The sequence below is a fragment of the Balaenoptera borealis genome (assembly GCF_965194805.1).
Source record: "Balaenoptera borealis genome assembly, chromosome: 13".
NCBI classification, from domain to species: Eukaryota; Metazoa; Chordata; class Mammalia; order Artiodactyla; family Balaenopteridae; genus Balaenoptera; species Balaenoptera borealis.
In genome coordinates, this window is record NC_138870.1 from 41,806,849 (window position 1) to 41,829,272 (window position 22,424).

At 39.0% G+C, this 22,424-nt stretch overlaps 1 pseudogene across 1 annotated transcript; it reads right to left on the reverse strand.

Annotated features, from left to right (window-relative positions):
- Positions 1–1,386: 1,386 nt before the first annotated feature.
- LOC309610057 (kelch-like protein 8 pseudogene) lies at positions 1,387–21,549 on the reverse strand (annotated as a pseudogene). Its single transcript has one exon. The product of its transcript is annotated as a kelch-like protein 8 pseudogene (transcript).
- Positions 21,550–22,424: the final 875 nt, after the last annotated feature.

Below are 22,424 nucleotides of genomic sequence, written 5' to 3' on the forward strand. Positions count from 1 at the left end.
AAAACATTGTCGAAAGAAATTAAAGATGATCTAAATAAATGGAAAAATGTTTAAGTATTGGAAGACTTACTATTGTTAAGATGGCAACATTCCCCAAATTGATATACAGATACAATACAATCCCTATCAAAACCCCCAGCTGGCTTCTTTGCAGAAATTAACAAACTGATCCTAAAATTTATATGAAAATTCAAGGGACCAAGAATAGCCAAAAAAACTTGAAAAAAAACAAAGTTAGTGGACTCATATTCCCTGGTTTCAAAACTTTCTACAAAGCTACAATAATCAAGACTGTGTGGGACTTCCCTGGTAGCACAGTGGTTAAGAATCTGCCTGCCAGTGCAGGGGACACAGGTTCAAGCCCTGGTCGGGGAAGATCCCACATGCCTCGGAGCAACTCAGCCCGTGTGCCACAACTACTGAGCCTGTGCTTTAGAGCCCACGAGCCACAACTACTGAAGCCCGAGTGCCTAGAGCCCGTGCTCTGCAGCAAGAGAAGCCACCTCAATGAGAAGCCCGCGTACCACAATGAAGAGGAGTCCCACTTGCTGCAACTAGAGAAAGCCCGCATGCAGCAACGAAGACCCAACGCAGCCAAAAATAAGTAAATTAATAATAAAAGACTGTGTGGTGCTGGCATAAGTATAGATGTGTGGAATAGAATTAAGAGTCCAGAAATAAACTTGCACACTTACAGTCAATTAATTTTTGACAAGGTTTCAAGATAATTCAATGAGGAAAAAATAGTCTTTTCAACATATATTGCTGGGACAACTAGATATCTATATGTAAGGGAATAAAGTTAGATCCCTTCCTCACACATACACAAACATGTATACACGCATTAACTCAAATGGATCATAGACCTAGTGTAATAGATCAAACAATAAAGCTCTTAGAAGAAAATATAGAAGTAAATCTTAATGACCCTGGGTCAAAGCCTCCTTTGATATGACACCCCAAGCATAGGCAATTAAAAACTTCTGTGTTTCAAAGGACTCTATCAGGAAATAGTACGGGGACTTCCCCGGTGGGCCAGTGATGAAGACTCTGCTCCCACTGCAGGGGGCGCAGGTTCAATCCCTGGTTGGGGAACTAAGATCCCACATGCTGCGTGGCTAAAAAAAAAAAAAAAAATTATGTATATAATATCCATTTTATTTATTCTCACATAATGGGAGAAAATATTTCCAAATTATAAGATATTCATATCTAGAACATGTAAAGAATTCTTACAACTCAATAATAAAAGACAAATAATCCAATTAAAAAATGGGTAAAGAATCTGAATATACATTTCTCCAAAGAAGATATACAAATGGCCAATGAGTACATGAAAAGGTGCTCAACATCATTAACCATCAGGGAAGTGTAAATCAAAATCCAAGTGAGATACCACTTCACACCCACTAGGATGGCTACAATCAAAAAGAAAGATAATAAGTCTTAGCGAGGGTATAGAAAAATTGGAACTCTCCTACACTACTGGTAGGAATGTAAATGGTGCAACCACTTTTGAAAATAGTTGGGCAGTTCCACAAAATATTAAGCATAGAGTTACCTATAAACCAGAAATTCCACTTCTAGGATTATATCAAAGAGAAATGAAAACATATGGCCACACAGAAACTCATATACAATGTTCATAGCAGCTGTAGGGGAGGAAAAAATATTTTCCTTTTACTCTTCTAAGTTCTTGGCTGGAGTTCTGTAACAAAAGACAGATTAGTAAGGGAAAAACAAATAGAAGTTTATTAACACGTATATCTCATATATACATGGGAGAAACTCAGGAATAGTAATTTAAAGGTTTGTTTAAAACTTGGGCTTATATAGCATCTTAGCAAAGGAACAAATTTTTAGAAAAGTGACAAAGACAAAGAAAGGATCTTGAGTCTCTAGGGGTGGCAAATTGTGGGAAGGTAAATATGTGGGGAACTAATGGAAGATAAGGACTCGTCAGTAAAGTTTGCTGTAGAGAACCTCTGGTGCTGTCTCTGGGCTGATAAAGGTCTGGAGTTATCAGTGATTAACTTCTGTGCAAATTTATGTCCTGCCTGCTTTTAGGCAAATGGGGGAAAGCAGAGAGCTCTTTTTTTTTTTTTTAATTAATTAATTAATTAATTTATGGCTGTGTTGGGTCTTCGTTTCTGTGCGAGGGCTTTCTCTAATTGTGGCAAGCGGCGGCCACTCTTCATCGCGGTGCGCGGGCCTCTCACTATCGCGGCCTTTCTTGTTGCGGAGCACAGGTTCCAGACGCGCAGGCTCAGTAATTGTGGCTCACGGGCCCAGTTGCTCTGCGGCATGTGGGATCCTCCCAGATCAGGGCTCAAGCCCGTGTCCCCTGCATTGGCAGGCAGATTCTCAACCACTGCGCCACCAGGGAAGCCCAGAGAGCTTTTTTTTGTATCTGCTTCTTCTCAGTTGCCTTCAGTTCAAAATAATCTTTATGACAAAGTGGCATGTTTTGGGGTGGCAAATTCTGCTATCTTTCACAGGATTATTGTAATAGCCAAAAATTGGAAACACCCAAACGCCCATCAACTGATGAAAGGATAAAGAAAATGTTGTATCTCTATACAATGGAATATTATTTGACAATAAAAAGAAATGAAGTACACACTGCAACATAGATGAGCCTTGAAAACATCATGCTAAGTAAAAGAAGCCACATATTATATGATTCTGTTTACAGGAAATGTCCAGAATAAGCAAATCCATTGGTACGGGAAATAGATTAGTGTTTGCCATAGGCTAGGGGGAGGTTTGAATGGGGAGTGACTGCTAATAGGTACAGAGTTTAGGGGTTTTTTTTTGTAGAATATGAAACTGTTCTGGAATTAGATGGTAATGTTTGCACAACCTGGTGAATATACTAAAAACAAATTGTACACTAAAATTGTACACTAATTAGTGAATTTTATGGTATGTGAAGTATATATTGATTAACAAGGCAGAGAAATTGCTGTATTTTAAAATTTCTTGCCCTACTGGTGTTTCCTAACCCTATAACAGTCTGGAGTACTTTAAAAGAAATATTTCAAAAATGTGTCTCCTTGGGACTTCCCTGGTGGTCCAGTGGGTAAGACTGCATGCTCCCAATGCAGGGGGCTCAGGTTCGATCCCTGGTCAGGGAACTAGATCCCACATGCATGCCGCAACTTAGAGCCTGCGTACCACAACTAACGACCCTGAGTGCAGCAACGAAGATCCCACGTGCCACAATTAAGGCCCGGCACAGCCAAAATAAATAAATAAATAAATATTTTTTTTTAAAAAGTCTACTTGACTTTTTTTTTTTTTAAAAAAAGGAATAAAGAAGCCAGTTACACCTACATATTGTGTACTCCATTTATTCACTTATTTACTTATTTCTTTCTTTATTATTTTCCCCCAGGACTTTATTCTGTGCGCGTGGTGGGGAAAGGGAGGTGAGGGAAGGGAGAATGGGGCAAGGAAGACGCCCACCCGTGCTGCACTGGGGGGGTGGTAGCAAAGATTGTTGCCTTGGAGAGGAACATGGCAGGGGAGAGGACCTGTGGGTTGTTCTCTGCGGCCCCAGACGCCCAGAGTGGTGGAGAGAGGAGGAGGGTTCATGTCCATAAGGAACCGTTGGCTGTTGGGGAAACTTTCCTGCCAGGTCAGGCACAGCACTGGGGGCTGTGTTTGGAGCTTGGGTCTTCTGTATGAGTTTACTAATGTTTACAGAACTGCGCAGCAGGAAAATGGAAGACTGGGGGGAGGTGAAAATCAAAAGCTGGCCCGAAGGGCATGGGGAGCCCCTGATGGGAAGGTGTGCCTGTGGGCTTTCAGGACTCCATTATATGAAATGTCCAGAATAGGAAGCTGTAAAGAGACAGGAAGTGGATTAGTGGTTCTTTAGGGGTGGGGGTTGCCTAGGTTACAGAGTTTCTTTGCGTGGGAGGTGGGATGATGAAAATGCTCTAATATTGATTGTGGTGATGGTCACACAACACTGAATATACTGAAAATCATTGAATTGTACACTTTAAATTGTATGACGTGAATTATATTTAAATAAAATTGTTATATTAGGGAAAAAAACCTACAAGGGATAAAGTGTGAGGGGCAGGCATTACCTTGGGGTAGGGAGAATGGATCCTAGTCTATCACTGTGTACTCTGATTTTAATGTCTCAGGATACTTGAAATAGCTACCCAAAATGTCATCTGCTTTGCCTAAGACAGTGCTTAAAATTCTTCTTCTGGTGGTTTTTTTAAAAGTCAAATCTTTAGTTCCTAAAAATTCCCTGTTTAAATGCCAGTACTTTAGTAAAAGATGATATTTTAATTAATCAGTTACTATTTTTATAGATACTAGTAGGCTGTTGATAGAAATTAAAGCTTTGGGTAAGAGAAACAGAATGGGGTATTAGAGTATGGGTAAGGGTTGAGAGTGGCCAGTACCAGAAAGTGAGGTGCTGAATAAGGATGTGAGACTCTTCAGAAGAAAACTTCATTTACATCAGAGTATTCCTAAAGTTGGTGCTATTATTTATGACTACATTGCTTAAAACCTATACTCTTTTGATAAAATTAAGATTTTTTGCTCTTTACCAAAAAAACTGAAAGAATGAGAATTGCTCAGGCTCAAGGTTGCAGGTGAGACATTTGCTTAACATCTTTTTTTCAAATATATTTTTAAAATATTTATTTATTTCATTTATTTATTTGTTTTTTTGGCTGCGTTGGGTCTTAGTTGTGGCGTGTGGGCTTCTCTCTAGTTGTGGCGTGTGGGCTTCAGAGCACATGGGCTCTGTAGTTGTGGCATGCAGGCTTAGCTGCCCCGTGGCAATTCCCTGACCAGGGATTGAACCAGCATCCCCTGCATTGGAAGGCGGATTCTTAACCACTGGACCACTGGGGAAGTCCCATGATTACCACCTCTAATGTGTTCTTTTAAGTAAATTAATTCCTAATTCATTACCACAAAGTGATTTATAAGATAATGATTTGGAGAGGTTCTTAACTGGGAGTGGCATCTAGAACATGCTAGCCATCAGCTATAAATAGACTTGTAAAACTAAGAGAGTGCGTCACTGAGAATACCCTGGACTTTTTTTTGACACCCAGCCTATATATCCAGTATAAACAGTTTTTTAAGTTCAAATCAGAAAAATTCCTTTCTTTTTAAACATTTCCTCTTTCCTTTGTTCTGTATACTCATTCTAGAAAATTCAGACAACTTAGAAAGTTATGATGAAAGTAAAATTTACGTGAAATCTTGTCATTAGTAAAAATACCGTAATATTTGATAAAGATCCTTTTAGATATCTCTCTGTGTATGTACATATACGTACATAATTTTATATAAATGGATTTATACATACTATATATTGTGGAAAAAGAAGACTTGGAATTGTATTTGGTTATGAATCTGTTAGAGGCATTTCTTTTCTTTATTTATAATTTGCAAGCTTGCCAAGAGAAAACTAGATCCAAGATCTGTGATTTTTCTAACTAGGGAATCTATACAGCATATATGGTTATTGGCTAAATTAATATAAAGCTAGTAAGATCATCTTAATAGCTTATTTGATTAATGCTGGTACAATTTATAAACTAACAAAAATCTGTTATAGACATATTTGTGACTCTGTTTAGTTCTCTAAATCATATTGTAAAATTTTGCTGTTAGCCCAAGACTTGGAGTGAAGGGGCTACATTCCAGAATGGTAAAGATAGACTCTGTAGCGTAACGGTTTGACATACACACACACACAAAATCCTTGTCTCTTTACATGATCTGTCAAGAAAATTGTTATAGCAGAGAAAGTCTGAACACAGAGAACAGAACATAGTCAAATTTAATCTTACCTAAGTCCTTCACCTTAGCCTGAATAGCCAGATAAAAAGGATCTGTATTTAGCTTTCTGAGTAGTAAATATTCTTATCCTTCAACTTTCTTACAGAGAAAGGCAATTTATAGCATAGTGTCTAAATAAACATAGTGCCTATGTAATTGATATTTACCCAAGCCTTAGAAGGATGAGGAATTCTGCTCTAGAAGAGCAGACCCCCTGAAAGCACTTTGTCTCATGATGCCACTATTCCCTGTGTTGTATAAAACGGTCCACAGGAACTTTTGTTCATTCTGTATTAAAAAAAATCTGGTATGGTGCCATCTATGATATATGCTCTTTGTCAAGTGCATGCTTAGATGACATGTGCAAATGCACACACGGAACCTTTTGTGATTTTGATTGGAATTGCATTGAATCTATAGATTGATTTGAGAAGAACTCACATTTTATTAGGTGACTCGTCCAACTCACAGAATAAGTATATAATTCCATGTATTTAAGTGTGTTTTAGTGTTTTTCAATAAAGTTTTATTAAAATGTCTTGCATATTTTGGGTAATTTTATCCCTAGGCACTTTATATGTTTTTTGATACTGTTATGAACAATATCCTTTGTAAAGTTAAAATTTCTAATCATTTTTGGTATATAAAAATGTAGTTGATTTTTCTATGTTTTTTTGTTTGTTTTTACAATATCTTTTATTGGTAATGATGGACTTGAGGTAATCAACAGTTCAGCTACAGTCTATAAAGGGTTTTTGTAAAAATGCATTCATTTTCTGATAATAAATAAATCCAGACTCTGTACAGTTTAGAAAAACTATGATGGTGGCAAATAGCAAAATAGAAAGATAATAAATCTTGGGTTCAAAATGAAATGATTAAATCAAAGAAGAGTGTTAAACATATTTTTGGAGTCCCCTCATTGGGGAGTCATGTAACGGACACCATTCTCTCTCAAGGCTCTCGAGTGGGCACTAGAATAATGTCGACTTTAAAGCCTTCTCCTCTAATGTCCCCTCTGGTTCAATTTTTGATTATGAAACAAATCCTTTTGGCATGAGATGAAAAAATAAAAGTGCAGATTCATTCAGGTGGAATTAGTTCAGTTAGATCTTTTGGTGTCCTAACAATTCAAACTGAAATTAAGGGCTTCCTACAGCATTCCTATAAGCTTCTGAAAACACAGCCAAAGGGCACTCAGAAAGATGAAACATTTTTCCTATTTCTGTAAATATTCAAGGGACTGAAAAATCAACACCTAGAAAAAAACAAGGCATAAATTCATCAGCACCAAGTAGAAAAGATCTTCAAATGTTGCAGGTCTGTTATGTGTCCTGATATCCTTGTGTTGATGAATAGGTTCACAATCTCCCCTCTAGGAAAAGTCCACTGCCTAAGGTTAACACCTTTAGGCAAAAGGTAAAGCTCAGCAAATGACTTCATTTTACATTTTGATTCATCCATACTTTTTAGAAAAAAGGAATTTCAAGGTTTTGGCACTCCTTTAAACACATTTTCTTTGGAGGACGTATGGTTTCAGGTTAGAGTGTCTTCCTTCCCTACTTCATTATTTGTTCAAGTGGGAAGTATCAACTTTATTACGAGTAGTTTCAGCTACCATTTCAAAAGTTGCACTTAGTCACAATACAACAGCTTACATTTAAATGAGACTCTAGTAGTAGTTAAAACTGTTCAAAGTTGGCCATTACAAAATCCTGGTAGTCTTTCTTGCCTATCAGATATGATTAAATTGTTGGTGGCTAGAACTCAAGTCACATACAGTCAACCACATTATTGGATCCACAACCTACATCTTGAATTTGCCTAGTTAGGCACACACAGCTACACCTGCTCCAGCTCTGCAGTGAGACACAGATCCAACAAGCTCCCACCTGTTCAGCACTGGATCAAATGCATCTACTGTATTTAAGTATGCATTGCCATTATGACGACCAACTGCAAAGATTTTGCCCATCACTGTTGTGATCCCCACTCCACCCCCGGGAGTGGTAAGGGCTGCTACATAATCCCACTTGTTGCTTCGAGGATCATACCGCTCAACTGAACTCAGAGGAGAATTATCATCAAAACCACCAACAACATGTAAGCAACCATGGAGCTCACTAACTCCATTGCCTGCTCTTCGCTGACCCATCTCTTTAACTTCTATCCATTTATCGAGATGTGGATCACACCTCTCCACACTAGATAGAGAAGCTACTCCATCCTTGCCACCTACTGCATAAACATGGTTCACAAGAGTCACAGAGTCAACTCCTCCACGGGGAGTATTCACTGGTGCCACTGTACTCCACTGATCAGATTCTATGTCATATCTCTCAACATCGTTGAAGCAAGTGTTGTCATTTAACCTTCCAATTGCATAAATCGGGCCTCCCAAGGAGGCCAAGGCAATTCCTCACCTCTTTGTGTTCACTGATGCCTTCATCATCCATTTAATAGTGAGACAATCAAACATCTCCATACTACCTAAATGTTCATTTCCATCATGTCCACCCACTGCATACACTTTACCTTCCACTGAGATTACACCCACATGTCGCCTCCGACTGTTCGTTTCTGGTCCAAAGAACCAACTGTTTTTGTTTATAGAATAGCATTCGATACTGCGAAAGGGGTCGCCTGATCCACCTTGACCACCTACATAAAATAGCACACCAGCAGTATGTTTCCTTGGGGTAGTCCGAAAGGAGTATTCAAAGTCAGGTACTGCCCTGCTACTCAAGTGAAGGTGGTAATTTCTTGCTTCATCCAATAAATCTCTACATTTTAGGTTTTCTTTGACAATCTGTTCTTTTGCCACAGCACCCATAAGAAAATCAACTGGCAACAGCGGCAAATGAACAAAGTCTTCACACTCCACCACTTCAGGAAAATGCTCACAGGCATACTGATCCACCATGTCCATTAAGTCTGTATGACTGTGACTTTCTGCAAAGACTCTTACTGCCAGACAACTGGAGGGATGAAAATGTAACTTCATGTATTCACAACAAGCTCTAGCCACCAGTTCAACCTTCAATGTGATATCACAGAGTTCTCCATTTTCATAAAACTGAAGAAGAGAACCATGAAAATCTTTCCAAGCTTCATTTGTTTCAAAGATAAAGGAGTCTTCTCCATCACCATCACCAGGTGAAGATCTGTTCTTTATTTGCTGGTGCTGTTGCCTTTTCCCCTTTGTGAAGCGATTCCTAGCTTGTTTTGCATTCATAGATTCTGAAGCCATTTGTAACACTCTTCTTTTAATACAGCTCTCTTCTCAAACATCCCATTTATTCTTTTGTAAAGGATGGGGAAAAGGCAGAACGTAGATGCAGTTCACTAAACTTCAGACATTTTCCAAAACCTGCTTAACTGCCATTGTCCAGTTAGCTCAGTCCTCGGCTTGTCCCTCCGCTCGGTTCCTCCCGGCCTCGCCAAGGCTGCAGCCGCGCTACCAGGTTCCCGCAGCCCTGAGCGGCACCGTACCAGCCCCACGCGAGCACCCGACGGACGCGCGCTCTTTTGCGCCTTTGTGTATTTTTGTATCCAGCAATCTATAGTATTTTTTAAAGTATTGCCATCTGTTGTTCTCTTTTCTCTTCTGGAACTGCCATTATTTGCGTATTACGTCTCCTGGATCTATCCTCTAAGTCTTGTATTTTCCATCATGATTTCTGTTTGTATTTAAGCTCTTTGCTTTGAGATAGTCCTTCTGCTTAATTTTCCAGCCACAATTCAGATCTGGACAGTAAACATTCTCTCCTTTAATTCATCTGCAAATTGTTTTCCTGGAAGATCATAGCTTTTCATTGCATAAATTCTTTATTTTTACCTGTTCTCATATATCCTTAAATGTCAGCTCAGTAATCTTTAGGATTTACCTTCTTCTTTACCCTTTCTATTGCTAAATTTCTTCTTGCATATCTGTGCTTCCATTTAGGATTAGTTTCCTTTTATTCGAAGAATTCCCTTTAGTATTCCTTTAATTCAGGTCTGCCAGTGGCAAGTTCTCTCAGTTTTTGTTTGTCTGAAAATGTATTTAATTTTTCTTCTTCTTCTTTTTTTTTTTTGTCTTTATTTTTGAAGGACATTTTTTTATTGAGTATAGAATTCTAGCTTGGCAGTTATTATCTTGCAACACTTTGAATGTGTCGTTCCATTATCTTTTGCTTTCATCACTTTGTTGAGAAGCCAACTGTTAGCCTTACTGTTGTTCCTTTGCACAGCTTGCAGGATCTTAGTTCCCCAACCAGGGATTGAACCCAGGCGCCCTGCAGTGGAAGCAAGGAGTCCTAACCACTGGGCCACCAGGGAATTCCCGTTCTTTTTCTTTTTTATCTCTGTGAGCTTCAGTCTAGATGATTTTTCTGACCTGTCTTCTAGTTCACTAATTATCTTTTTATTTGTGTGCAGTGTGCTGTTAAGCCCTGTTGAGTTCTTAAATGTGATTATTTTTCAGTTCTAGAATTTCCATTTCATATTTCATACAGTTTCCTCTACGGAATTTCTCCATCTTGTCATTTAATTTCTCAAACCTATTCATTATGGTTATTTTAAAGTTCAAGTCTGATAATTCCAGTATCTGGCTCTTCTGTGGATCTGTTTCTCTTCTCTGATATCTCTTCAGTTTTTGTCGTTTGATCTTGTCTGGAATACTAGTAATTTGTTGTTTAATACTGAAAATGGTTTATGAAAAATTAAAGAGATAATTTGAAGCCCTGAATGGTGTAGTCTTCTTCTTGCAAGGGTTTGTTTTTGCTTCTGACAGTCAGTTAGGGTAAGCTTAGACTATCTTAATCAAGCCAGGGATTTTGTAATGAGAAGTTGAGCTTTAGTATTTATAGGAGCTGGTCTCTCCTTAGGTGTAGGCCTTTGAGGGTTTCAACTAAAAGTAAAGCGCGCTTGCCAGGGTTCCTCTATCTTGTTAGGTCCTGAACCTCCAGTTTTTTTCCCCCCACAAGCTCTGTAAGACTACAGGAAAACCAGTTTAGTTTTTCAGACATTTAGCTACTGCTTTTTGCTCAGCTTCTCAAACTGTCATTACTACTTTTGAATCAGTAATGCCTTAAGGGGAAAAGAGGCACTGAATGTCAGGCTTATCTCTTAGAACTTCTTTTCTGTCTGAGATTTTAGCCCCTCAAGTCCTTGCTGCCTTGGTACCTCTCTGATATCTACAAATAGATTTTTTAATTTTAAATTTTGTTCATATTTTCCAGTTGTTTTTTTGCTGTAGGCTTGGTCTGCAAGAAACTCCACCATTACTGAGAGCAGAACTCCCTACAGAATAACTTTAAAAATAAGACAATCGAAGCAAAGCAGTGATACTCAGAGCCTACCTTAAGTTATTTGCCTTTATGTAAATATTGTGTCAGTGTCAGCAAAGATGATTTTCTATTTACCTTTGAGACGCCTTGACTTTCAAGGGCATCAAGTGAATTTTTCTTTAAAAATCTCTCCTTTTGTTGGTCTTATTTCTGCTATATCTGTTTTCTTTATTCTCTCCCCCACTACTTCCTTCATAATTCTGAGAGTCTTCTAATTTGACTTAGACAAGATGTGTCTAAATTGTCCCATTAAATTGTCTCTGCAGGTGATAAAATGATGGCTCACTCTCTCCCTTTAGCTCTAGAAAATAAGGCAATCATCAATGAGACTGAGTGAAAACATTCCTTAGCTTGATTTCCCAATACTAAATCTCAAGTAATCTTTTTAGTTTTTATATAGTTGTAATAATAGCTTGATAGTGTATCTTTGTAACAAATTTTCATGTGACTAACAAGCCTACAACAATTTCCTATCCTCTAGAAGTGTCTAAAAATAATAAAATGTATTACATGATCTTGCCCCATCTAGCCAAGGCTAACAGACCCACAGGAGAAATTCTAACCCAAAATGGGCCAGTCAGATCATCACTGCCAGAAATTTGATATTTGTGACAATTAAATATAGGGATAGAGTTTTTAGATCTGAGTAATATGATACACAGCCTCTAAGATGGGGCCTCCATTGTACCCCTTCTTCTAGTATTCATGTCCTGTGTTCTCCCCTTGACAGTAGGCTGGGCCTAGTGAGTCACTTCTAACAGACTACAGCAAAAATAATAAGATGTTGTTTCTGAGGTTAGGTTGGAAAAAGACTGTGGGTTCTGTTTTGAGGGCTCTCTTTTTCTCTCTTGCTCACTTGCTCTGAGGGAAGCCAATTGCCAGGTTGTGCTGCCCTTTAAAGAGGCCCATGTGTCAAGGAACTGCATGCAGGAGGTCTCCAGCTAACAGGCAGCAAGGAACTGAGGCCCTCGATTGAACAGCTGTCCAGATACTAAATTCTGCCAACAACCATGGGAGTGAGCTTGGAATAGAATTCTCCCTCAGTTGAGTCTTCAGATTAGACTGCAGCCCTGGCCAACAGCATGACTGAAACCTCACGAGAGATCTTTTCTAGTAGAAGCCATCTTGGCTGCACCCATATTCCTGACCCTCACTTCATCTCTTCAACTGCTTGCTGCTCTAATCTTTCCATTACGGCATTACAACTGATCAGCTTCCTTGGTTCTCACCATGTTTTCTTGTGTTTCCTTCATCAAGGGTTTCCCCATGAGTTCCAGTATGTAACTCATTTGGTATGCTTTCTTGTATATTGTCACTGGGCTGGGTCATTCCTTCTGTGATATGCTGCAGCAAGGATTTCTATGAATGCCACCCAGAATCCTGGGTTTGTCCTTCCTCTGTAGGTCAGACCTTGGATATCTTGGCCTTCAACATCCTGGACACTTAAAGGAACATTTAGCTGTTGTTTCCCTAAATAATGCCTAACATGGGAGCCAATCTGCCTAGCAGGCCTTGCCTGGGTCCCTGATATATTCTCTTTGAACTATCTGGGTACCTCACCTGATCTCTTCAAGCTCCTTTTTCCAGGGTTAGCTTCTCTTTGCCGTACTATCTTGGACCCTTCTGATTCATTATGCCTGTTACTCGATAAGAACTAGTTGTCTACAGTATTATCATTATCCTTCCAACCCTCTTCTCTACCCCACCCCATTTATCAGATGGAAGCCATGCCCTATGTCTCAGTCATTTTTTATCCAGACTCTACCCAGGTAGATTGTAGCTCAGGTTCACATCACACTCACTTCCCACCATGGGTGCACTATTTATGATTACAGTTGAATACATTCAGCTGGTTTATGTATGCAACTATATTTTTATGACATTTTATGGTATAGAACTTTGGGTTTGTTTTTGTTCATTCCTCTGCATATAATTTTTGTGTGTATACTTTCACATGTTCATATGTATATTTTTTTTGTGAAGGGTTTTGAAGAACCTTCAAGCACTACCTAAACTTGCTTCAGAGTAGAGGAGGGATGGTCCAGTAAGTTTTCTCATTTTTCACCTTAGGTTGTCAGTTGTATTAGATTGCTAAAGCATATGACCTTTCATTCAATTGCCAAATTCAGTAGCTATAGTCTACTTACATAGGGCAAAAGATTATAATCTTAAGCACATTACTGCTAATATCTATCAAAAACACTGAAAAAAAAGAATAATTAGGGGCTTCCCTGGTGGTGCAGTGGTTGAGAATCCGCCTACCAATGCAGGGGACACGGGTTCGAGCCCTGGTCTGGGAAGATCCCACATGCCGCAGAGCAACTAAGCCCATGCACCACAACTACTGAGCCTGTGCTCTAGAGCCCACAAGTCACAACTACTGAGCCCACATGCCACAACTACTGAAGCCCGTGAGCCTACAGCCCGTGCTCTGCAACAAGAGAAGCCACCGCGATGAGAAGCCCGTGCACCACAACGAAGAGTAGGCCCCGCTTGCTGCAACTAAAAAAAGCCTGCATGCAGCAACGAAGACCCAACACAGCCAAAAAGAAATTTTAAAAAACAAACAAATAAAAACAAACTGTATATTTTCTCTCCAGATGTGTGGGTAAGCCCTGTATCAGATATCTATTGCTGTGTAACAAACTACCCCAAAACTTATTGACTTAAAACAACAATTATTATTTTTTATGATTATGTGGGTTATGGACAGTTCTGTTCCATGTGGTGTCATCTGGCTAACTCATGTAATTGCATTCAGCTAGGATTTCAGCTGGCGCTGGAATGCCTAGGACAGTCACATTCCCATGTTTGGGGTCTTTGTGCTCGCTGTTGGATGGAGTGTCCTGGTTTTTTTCCACATGACCTCTCTGAATGAAAATAAGCTGCCAGACTTCTTAAGGGCTTGACCTAGATCTGGTGTAGCTTCTCTTCTGTCACATCCTATTAGTCAAAGCAGTCATAAGGCCAACTGAGTTTTAAGGAGAGAGGAATAGACTCCACCTCTTTTTTTTTTTTTTTTTTAATTTTCATTTATTTTTGGCTGTGTTGGGTCTTCGTTTCTGTGCGAGGGCTTTCTCTAGTTGCGGCAAGTAGGAGCCACTCTTCATCGCCGTGCGTGGGCCTCTCACTATCGCAGCCTCTCTTGTTGCAGAGCACAGGCTCCAGACGCGCAGACTCAGTAGTTGTGGCTTACGGGCCTAGTTGCTCCGCAGCATGTGGGATCTTCCCAGACCAGGGCTTGAACCCATGTACCCTGCACTGGCAGGCAGATTCTCAACCACTGCACCACCAGGGAAGCCCCTAGACTCCACCTCTTGATGGGAGACATAGCATGTACCTACAGGGATGAGGGAAATAGTTAGTGGCTATCTTTGGCAATGGTCTACCATGAGTGTATTCACACAGAATTTTGCATACAACATCAGGGAGTTCACCAACCCATGAGAATCCTTTATGAAGTACCTATGTTTTGTTTGTTTGTTTGTTTTTAAAATATTTATTTATTTATTTGGCTGCGATGGGTCTTAGTTGTGACACACAGGGTCTTCATTGCCGCGTGCAGAATCTTTAGTTGCGGCATGCGAACTCTTAGTTGAGGCATGTGGGATCTAGTTCCTTGACCAGGGATTGAACTCAGGCCCCCTGCATTGGGAGCACGGAGTCTTAGCCACAGGACCATCAGGCAAGTCCCTAAAGTATCTATGTTTTCCAGAGTCCTAGGTTAAGAATCTCAGCTTTAAAATATAAACCAAGTATAGTGTATCCCAGAAATGCAAGGTTGGTTTCATATTCAAAAGGCAATGAACCCAGTTCACCATATTAGTAGGACAAAGGAAAAAAACCCATGTGATCATTTCAGAAAAAATTTTTGACAAAATCCAATATCCACTTATTAAAAAAAAATTCTCAGCAAATTAGGAATAGAAAGAAAGTTTAACCTGATAAAGAGCATATATGAAAAACTGACAGCTAACTTCATGCCTAATGGTGAAATAGTAAACATTCTCTAAGATTGGAAACAAGACGAGGATATCGGCTCTCACTACCTGTAGTCATTGAGAATGACCTCCTGCTTTAGATACTCTAAGTTCTATCTCTGAATTAAGCTAGGTCATCAAAGGCCTACTTACCTGGACTGCAAGATATATGCTTCTGGTGGAATCACATTTTTTTTTCTGGAATGTACTCTAGTGTGATGTACAGTCTATATTGAAAAATACATAATATGACTCATATGGGGTATTTTTTCTTCTTAGATTGTACTTTATTTGGCAAAACTCGGAAACTAATAACCAATTCACATCCCCCTACCTCCTCTTTGAAGAAGGCAGTTCTCCAGAGACAAAAATTCTGTGGCTTGGGAATCATCCACCATCTCCAGGCTTTAGACTCAGGCAGCTGATGGCCTCGTGGTCAGGCCTCCAGACCCAAAGCTCTCAGAGACAATAGAAGAAAGTAAAAGGAAACTCTCATTTCAAAGACAGTGAAGCCTTCCCATTCCTCCTTCCCCCTGCCCACAACCTCCCACACTCCCAACCTAAATAAAAAGATAGTAGAGGACAATGTATGAGTGTGAGAGATACTCACACACAGACCTTCCTTTTAGCTAAAAAGCTGCAAAATCCCTCCCTGGAAGGAGGACAATTAGAAACACCAATCAAGGTTTGGCGGCACAAGGTGATAGTTGGAAACATGTGAGACTGGTAAAAACCTAGGGAGAAAATATTTCACCTTCAGCCCATTCTCAGGACACTACTGAACTTATATTAAAAATAATATAAGACTCCAAAACATTGCTGGTGGGAGTGAAAATTCACATCATCAGATAGAATCTGGTAGCACATTAGAAGAATGAGTAATCACCATGACCAAGTTTTTTGTATTGGAAATGCTGTGATGACTCAGCATTAGAAAAGCTTTTAGAATAATTCATTATAATGTGCTGAAGGAGAAAAATCATGTCAGCCTCCAAACATTACTGGAAACACATTTAATAAAATTCAATATCCATTCTGATAAAAATTCTTAACATTATATAAATAAGATAGAAATTCTTACATTGAGATATATCCTTTCCATACATTTGATTAAAAAAATTACAAAACATATGTTGTCTCAAGGCCAAGAGTTACATTCCAATTAAAGATAGAGAAAAGGATAGGATGAGCACCATACTTTTTAATATGAAGAAATTGTTACATACAAGATAATTATAAAATTTATATAATTGTCTCAAAATATTCTTTTTGCTGTCAATTTTTTACATTTTGATTTTCTCAAGATTATTATAACCTCATAGATTAAATAGCAAGATAAATGTGGGTTTTTTTTTAAATTAATTAATTAATTAATTTATTTATGGCTGTGTTGGGTCTTCGTTTCTGTGCGAGGGCTTTCTCTAGTTGTGGCAAGCGGGGGCCACTCTTCATCGCGGTGCGCGGGCCTCTCATTATTGCGGCCTCTCTTGTTGCGGAGCACAGGCTCCAGACGCGCAGGCTCAGTAATTGTGGCTCACGGGCCCAGCCGCTCCACAGCATGTGGGATCTTCCCAGACCAGGGTTCGAACCTGTGTCGCCTGCATTGGCAGGCAGATTCTCAACCACTGTGCCACCAGGGAAGCCCAAATGTGGTTTTTAAAAAATATTTATTTATCTATTTGGTGGCACTGCGTCAGGGGGGCTCCTTAGTTGTGGCATGCGAACTCTTAGTTGAGGCGTGCATGTTGGATCTAGTTCCCTGACCAGGGATCGAACCTGAGCCCCCTGCATTGGGAGCTCAGAGTCTTAACCACTGCACCATCAGGGAAGTCCCAAGATAAATGTGTTTTATTTTTTTTAAAATAAATTTATTTATTTATTTATTTATTTTTGACTGTGTTGGGTTTTTGCTGCCGCACCAAGGCTTTCTCCAGTTGCAGTGAGCGGGGGCTACTCTTTGCTGTGGTGCACGGGCTTCTCATTGCAGTGGCTTCTCTTGCTGTGTAGCACAGGGTCTAGGCGTGCGGGCTTCAGTAGCTGTGGCATGCGGGCTCAGTAGTTGTGGCTCATGGGCTCTAGAGTGCAGGCTCAGTAGTTGTGGCACACAAGCTTAGTTGCTCCGTGGCATGTGGGAATCTTCCCTGACTAGGGCTTGAACCCGTATCCCTTGCAATGGCCAGAGGATTCTTAACCACTGAGCCACCAGGGAAGTCCCAATAAATGTGTTTTAATACTAACAACCCAATTTAAAAGTGAGCAAAGGACTTGAATAGACATTTCTCCAAAGAAGATATCCAAATGGCCAATAAGAATATTAAGGGATACTAAACATCAGTAATCATTTGGGAAATGCAAATCAAAACCACAATGAGATACCACCTAACACCCACTAGAATGGCTACTGTAAAAAAAAAAAAAAGAAAAACAAGAGGAGTTCTCTGGTGGTCTAGTGGTTAGGATTCCGACTTTCACTGCTGTGGCCCAGGTTCAATCCCTGATCGGGGAACTGAGATTCTGCATGCCGTGCAATGCAACCAAAAATAAAAAAAAAAAGAAAGAAAGAAAGAAAAGGAAAGAAAAACAAAACAGAAAATAACAAGTGTTAGCAAGGATATATATAGAAAATGGAACTTTTATACACTGTTGGTAGGAATGTAAAATGGTTTAGTCTACATGGAAAATATTGTGGCAATTCCTCAAAAAAAATTAAACATAGAATTACCATATATTATGATCCAGCAAATCCACTTCTGGGTATAAAACTCAAAAAATTGAAAGCAGGGTCTGGAAGAGATATTTTATACCCATGTTCATGACAGCATTATTCACAATAGCCAAAATGTGGAAGCAACCCTAATGTCTATCAATGGATGAATGGATAAACAAAATGTAGTATATACATATAATGGAATATTATTCAGCCTTAAAAAGGAAGGAAATTTTGAAAAGGAAAGAAATGTTGACTATATTATAACATGGACAAACCGTGAGGTTGTTATGCTAAGTGAAATAAGCTATTCACAAAAAGACAAATATTGTCTGATTCTATTATTTGAGGTACTTAGAATAGACAAATTAAGAGACAGAAAGTGGAATAAATGGTGTTACTGAGTCTAAGCTTGTACTGCTTGCCATACCACAGGCCAATATATCAAGAGACACTTTGGCGCAAGGAATAGCGACTTTATTCAGAAAGCCAGCAGACTGAGAAGATGGTGGACGAGTGTCCCAAAGAACCACTTTCCCCGAGTTAGAATTCAAGCTTCTTTTATACTAAAAGGGGAGGGGTGGTGGTTGGTTGCTGCAAACTTCTTGGTGCCAGAATCCTTTGTTGTTGCAACTGTCCACATAGGTCTGGTCAGAATTTTCCTATAAACCTCTGACAAGACAAATGTTATTCTCTGTTATGCAACTTTTTAAGTTTTTAATTGAAGTATAGGTGATTTACAATGTTGTGTTAGTTTCTGGTGTACAGCAAGTAATTCAGTTATATGTATATATTCTTTTTCATATTCTTTTTCATTATGGTTTATTATGGGATACTGAATATAGTTCCCTGTGCTATATAGAGTAGGACCTCGTTGTTTATCTATTTTATATGTAATAGTTTGTATCTGCTAACCCCAAACTCCTAATTTATCACTACCCCACCTCCTTTCCTCTTTGGTAACCATCAGTTTGTTTTCTATGTCTGTGAGTCTGTTTCTGTTTCATAAATAACTTCATTTGCATCATATTTTAGATTCCACATATAAGTGACATCATATGGTTTTTGTCTTTCTCTTTATTATTTTTTTTCACTGTTTTTTAAGACTGTTTTTATTTTTTTTATTTTTGGCCATGCCACATGGCTTGTGGGATCTTAGTTCCCTGACTAGGGATCAAACCTGGGCCCTTGGCCGTGGAAGCGCAGAGTCCTAACCACTGGACGGTCAGGGAATTCCCCTGTCTTTCTCTTTCTGACTTACATCACTTAGTATGATAATCTCTAGGTCCATCCATGTTGCTGCAAATGGCACTATTTCATTCTTTTTTTATGGCTGAGTAGTATTCCACTGTGTATATATACACCATATCTTCTTTATCCATTCATCTGTCGATGGACAGTTAGCTTGCTTCCATGCCTTGGCTATTGTAAATAGTGCGGCTATGAACATTGCAGTGAGTATGTCTTTTCGAATTGGAGTTTTCTCCAAATATATGCTCAGGAGTGGGATTGCTGTATTGTATGGCACCTCTATTTTCAGTTTTTTAAGGACCCTCCATACTGTTTTCCATAGTGACTGTACCAATTTACATTCCCACCAACAGTGTAGGAGGGTTCCCTTTTCTCCACGTCCTCTCCAGCATTTGTTATTTGTAACCTTTTTAACAATGGCCCTTCTGACTGGTGTGAGGTGGTACCTCATTGTAGTTTTGACTTGCATTTCTCTAATAATTAGTGATGTTGAGCATCTTTTCATGTGCCTATTGACCGTCTGTATGTCTTCTTTGGAGAAATGTCTATTTAGGTCTTCTGCCCATTTTTTGATTGGATTGTTTTTGATTTTTGTTATTGAGCTGTATGAACTATTTGTATATTTTGTTCTGAAACTTTTTATCTCTATAGGAATAGAAAAGATTTATACCTTTGAAAGTAAGAACATTGAGAATGGGCTATCCTGTATATTTCATGCTATAGGCAACATTCTTTTTTTTTTTTTTTTTTTGCTTGTGGGATCTTTGTTCTCTGACTAGGGATCGAACCCGTGCCCTTGGCAGTGAAAGTGCAGAGTCCTAACCACTGGACAGCCAGGGAATTCCCGCAACATTTTTTTTTTTTTTTTTGGCTGCGTTGGGTCTTTGTTGCTGCACATGGGCTTTTCTCTAGTTGCGGCGAGCGGGGGCTACTCTTCATAGTGGTGTGCAAGCTTCTCATTGGGTGGCTTCTCTTGTTGCAGAGCACGGGCTCTAGGCATGCAGGCTTCAGTAGTTGTGGCTCGTGGGCTCTAGAGTGCAGGCTCAGTAGTTGTGGCACACAGGCTTAGTTGCTCCGCGGCATGCGGGATCTTCCCAGACCAGGGATCGAACCCGGGTCCCCTGCAATGGCAGGCGGATTCTTAACCACTGTGCCACCAGGGAAGCCCAACATTCTTTCTTTTTTTTTTTTTTTTAAATTAATTAATTAATTAATTTATTTCTGGCTGTGTTGGGTCTTCGCTGCTGTGCACAAGCTTTCTTTAGTTGTGGTGAGTGGGGGCCACTCTTCACTGCGGTGCGTGGGCCTCTCATTGTCGTGGCTTCTCGTTGTGGAGCACGGGCTCTAGGCACGCAGACTTCAGTAGTTGTGGCACGTGGGGTCCGTAGTTGTGGCTTGCAGGCTCCAGAGCTCAGGCTCAGCAGTTGTAGCGCACGGGCCCAGTTGCTCCGTGGCATGCGGGATCCTCCCAGGCCAGGGCTCGAACCCATGTCCCCTGCATTAGCAGGCAGACTCCCAACCACTGTGCCACCAGGGAAGCCCCCAACATTCTTAACTTACAGAAAAAGTAATAGAATACAAAGGTTAAAGTAAAAGAAACAGATCCAATATGGAGTCAGATTTGTTCTTCTCTATTACAGTGGTTGCCAGAGGCTAGGGGAGAGTGGAGTGGGGAATTATTGTTCAATGGGTATAGAGTTTTAGTTTTTCAAGGTGAAAAGAATTTAGGAGATTGGTCGCACAACAATGTGAATGCACTTAACACTACTGAACTGTACACTTAAATAATGGTTAAGATAGACAGTAAATTTTATTCTATGTGTATTTTACCACAATTAAAAATAAAGTAAAACAGGGAATTCCCTGGTGGTTCAATCCTGGTTGGGGAACTAAGATCCCATAAGCTGTGTGGCAAAAAATAAAATAAAATTAAATTAAAATTAAAAAAATAAAAAATAAAGTAAAATAAATGATATATTAAAAAAGTGTTTTAAAGTTATTTAAATTCTAATCCTAAAAATATTTCCTTATAAATTTATAAAATTTATTTTAAATTTATTTGTAGCAGTGTATTTTATGTGAAAGTAGTTTGTAATTGAGAAAATATAAAAGCCAGAAGTTTAAAATCTCATTCTTGAAGGTTTATAAACTGTTTAAAAATGCTGTGTCATCATCAATGTGCTCCTGCTTACCTTCTATTTAGTATCCATATATTTGTTCATTTTTTTCCTCAGTTTTTGTTGTTCTGTGTTTCATTTTTTTCATTTTGGATACTTTTTATTGTTATGTCTTCAATTCATTAATCTTTTCTTAGGTGGTCTAATCTACTGTTCATCCCTTTTTTTTTCTGGCCTCACTGTGTGGCATGCGGGATCTTAGTTCCCCAACTCCCTGCCCAGGGATCAAACCTGTGCCCCCTGCAGTGGAAACATGGAGTCTTAACCATTGGACTGCTAGGTAAGTCCCCTGTTCATCCCATTTAGTATTTTTTTTTAAACCTCAGATATATTTTTCATCTCTAGAATTTTGATTTGGATTGTTCCTCATATCTCTACTTTCTTGAACATATATCATATAATTATAATAACTTTTAAGGTTTTTGTTTACTAATAACATTAATGAATTATTTCATTTATTCTAATATGTAATAGTTTCAAAATAACATTATCAGTATTATTAATAACTATATGATTACTGAAAACAGCTTGGTTTTTTGGAGTTCCTTTTCTTCCTTAGGCTATATACTTACTATGGATATACAACCAAATTACTTTCTTTTTTTTTGGCTGTCCCCCCCCACAGCTTGTGGGATTTTAGGTCCCCGACCGGGGATCGAACCTGGGCCCTCGGCAGTGAGAGCACAGAGTCCCAGCCACTGAACCACCAGGGAATTCCCAAATTACTTTGTTTTTAAGTCACGTGAAATAATTTTCCAGTTTGTAGTTAAGCCACCAACTTCATACTTGGTTAGATTCACTGGTTTCATTTTGCTTTTAATTATTAGATATTTTTTCCACCTTGATTTAATTCTTTTGTATGATACATAATACAGTCACATGTTTCTACAGTCAAATGATACAACAAATACATTCAAAGAAGTCTGGTTAGACCATATTCCCTTCCCCTGCAGGTAATTTTTTAAAAAATTTTTGGTTTATGCTTCCATTGTTTATTTAATTGTAGTAAGATATGCAAACATAAAATTTACCATTTTAACCTTTTTAAAAAACTGAAGTATAGTTGATTTACAATATTATACACGTTTCAGGTGTATAACATAGTGATTCAATATTTTTATAGATTATACTTCATTTAAAGTTATTACAAAAT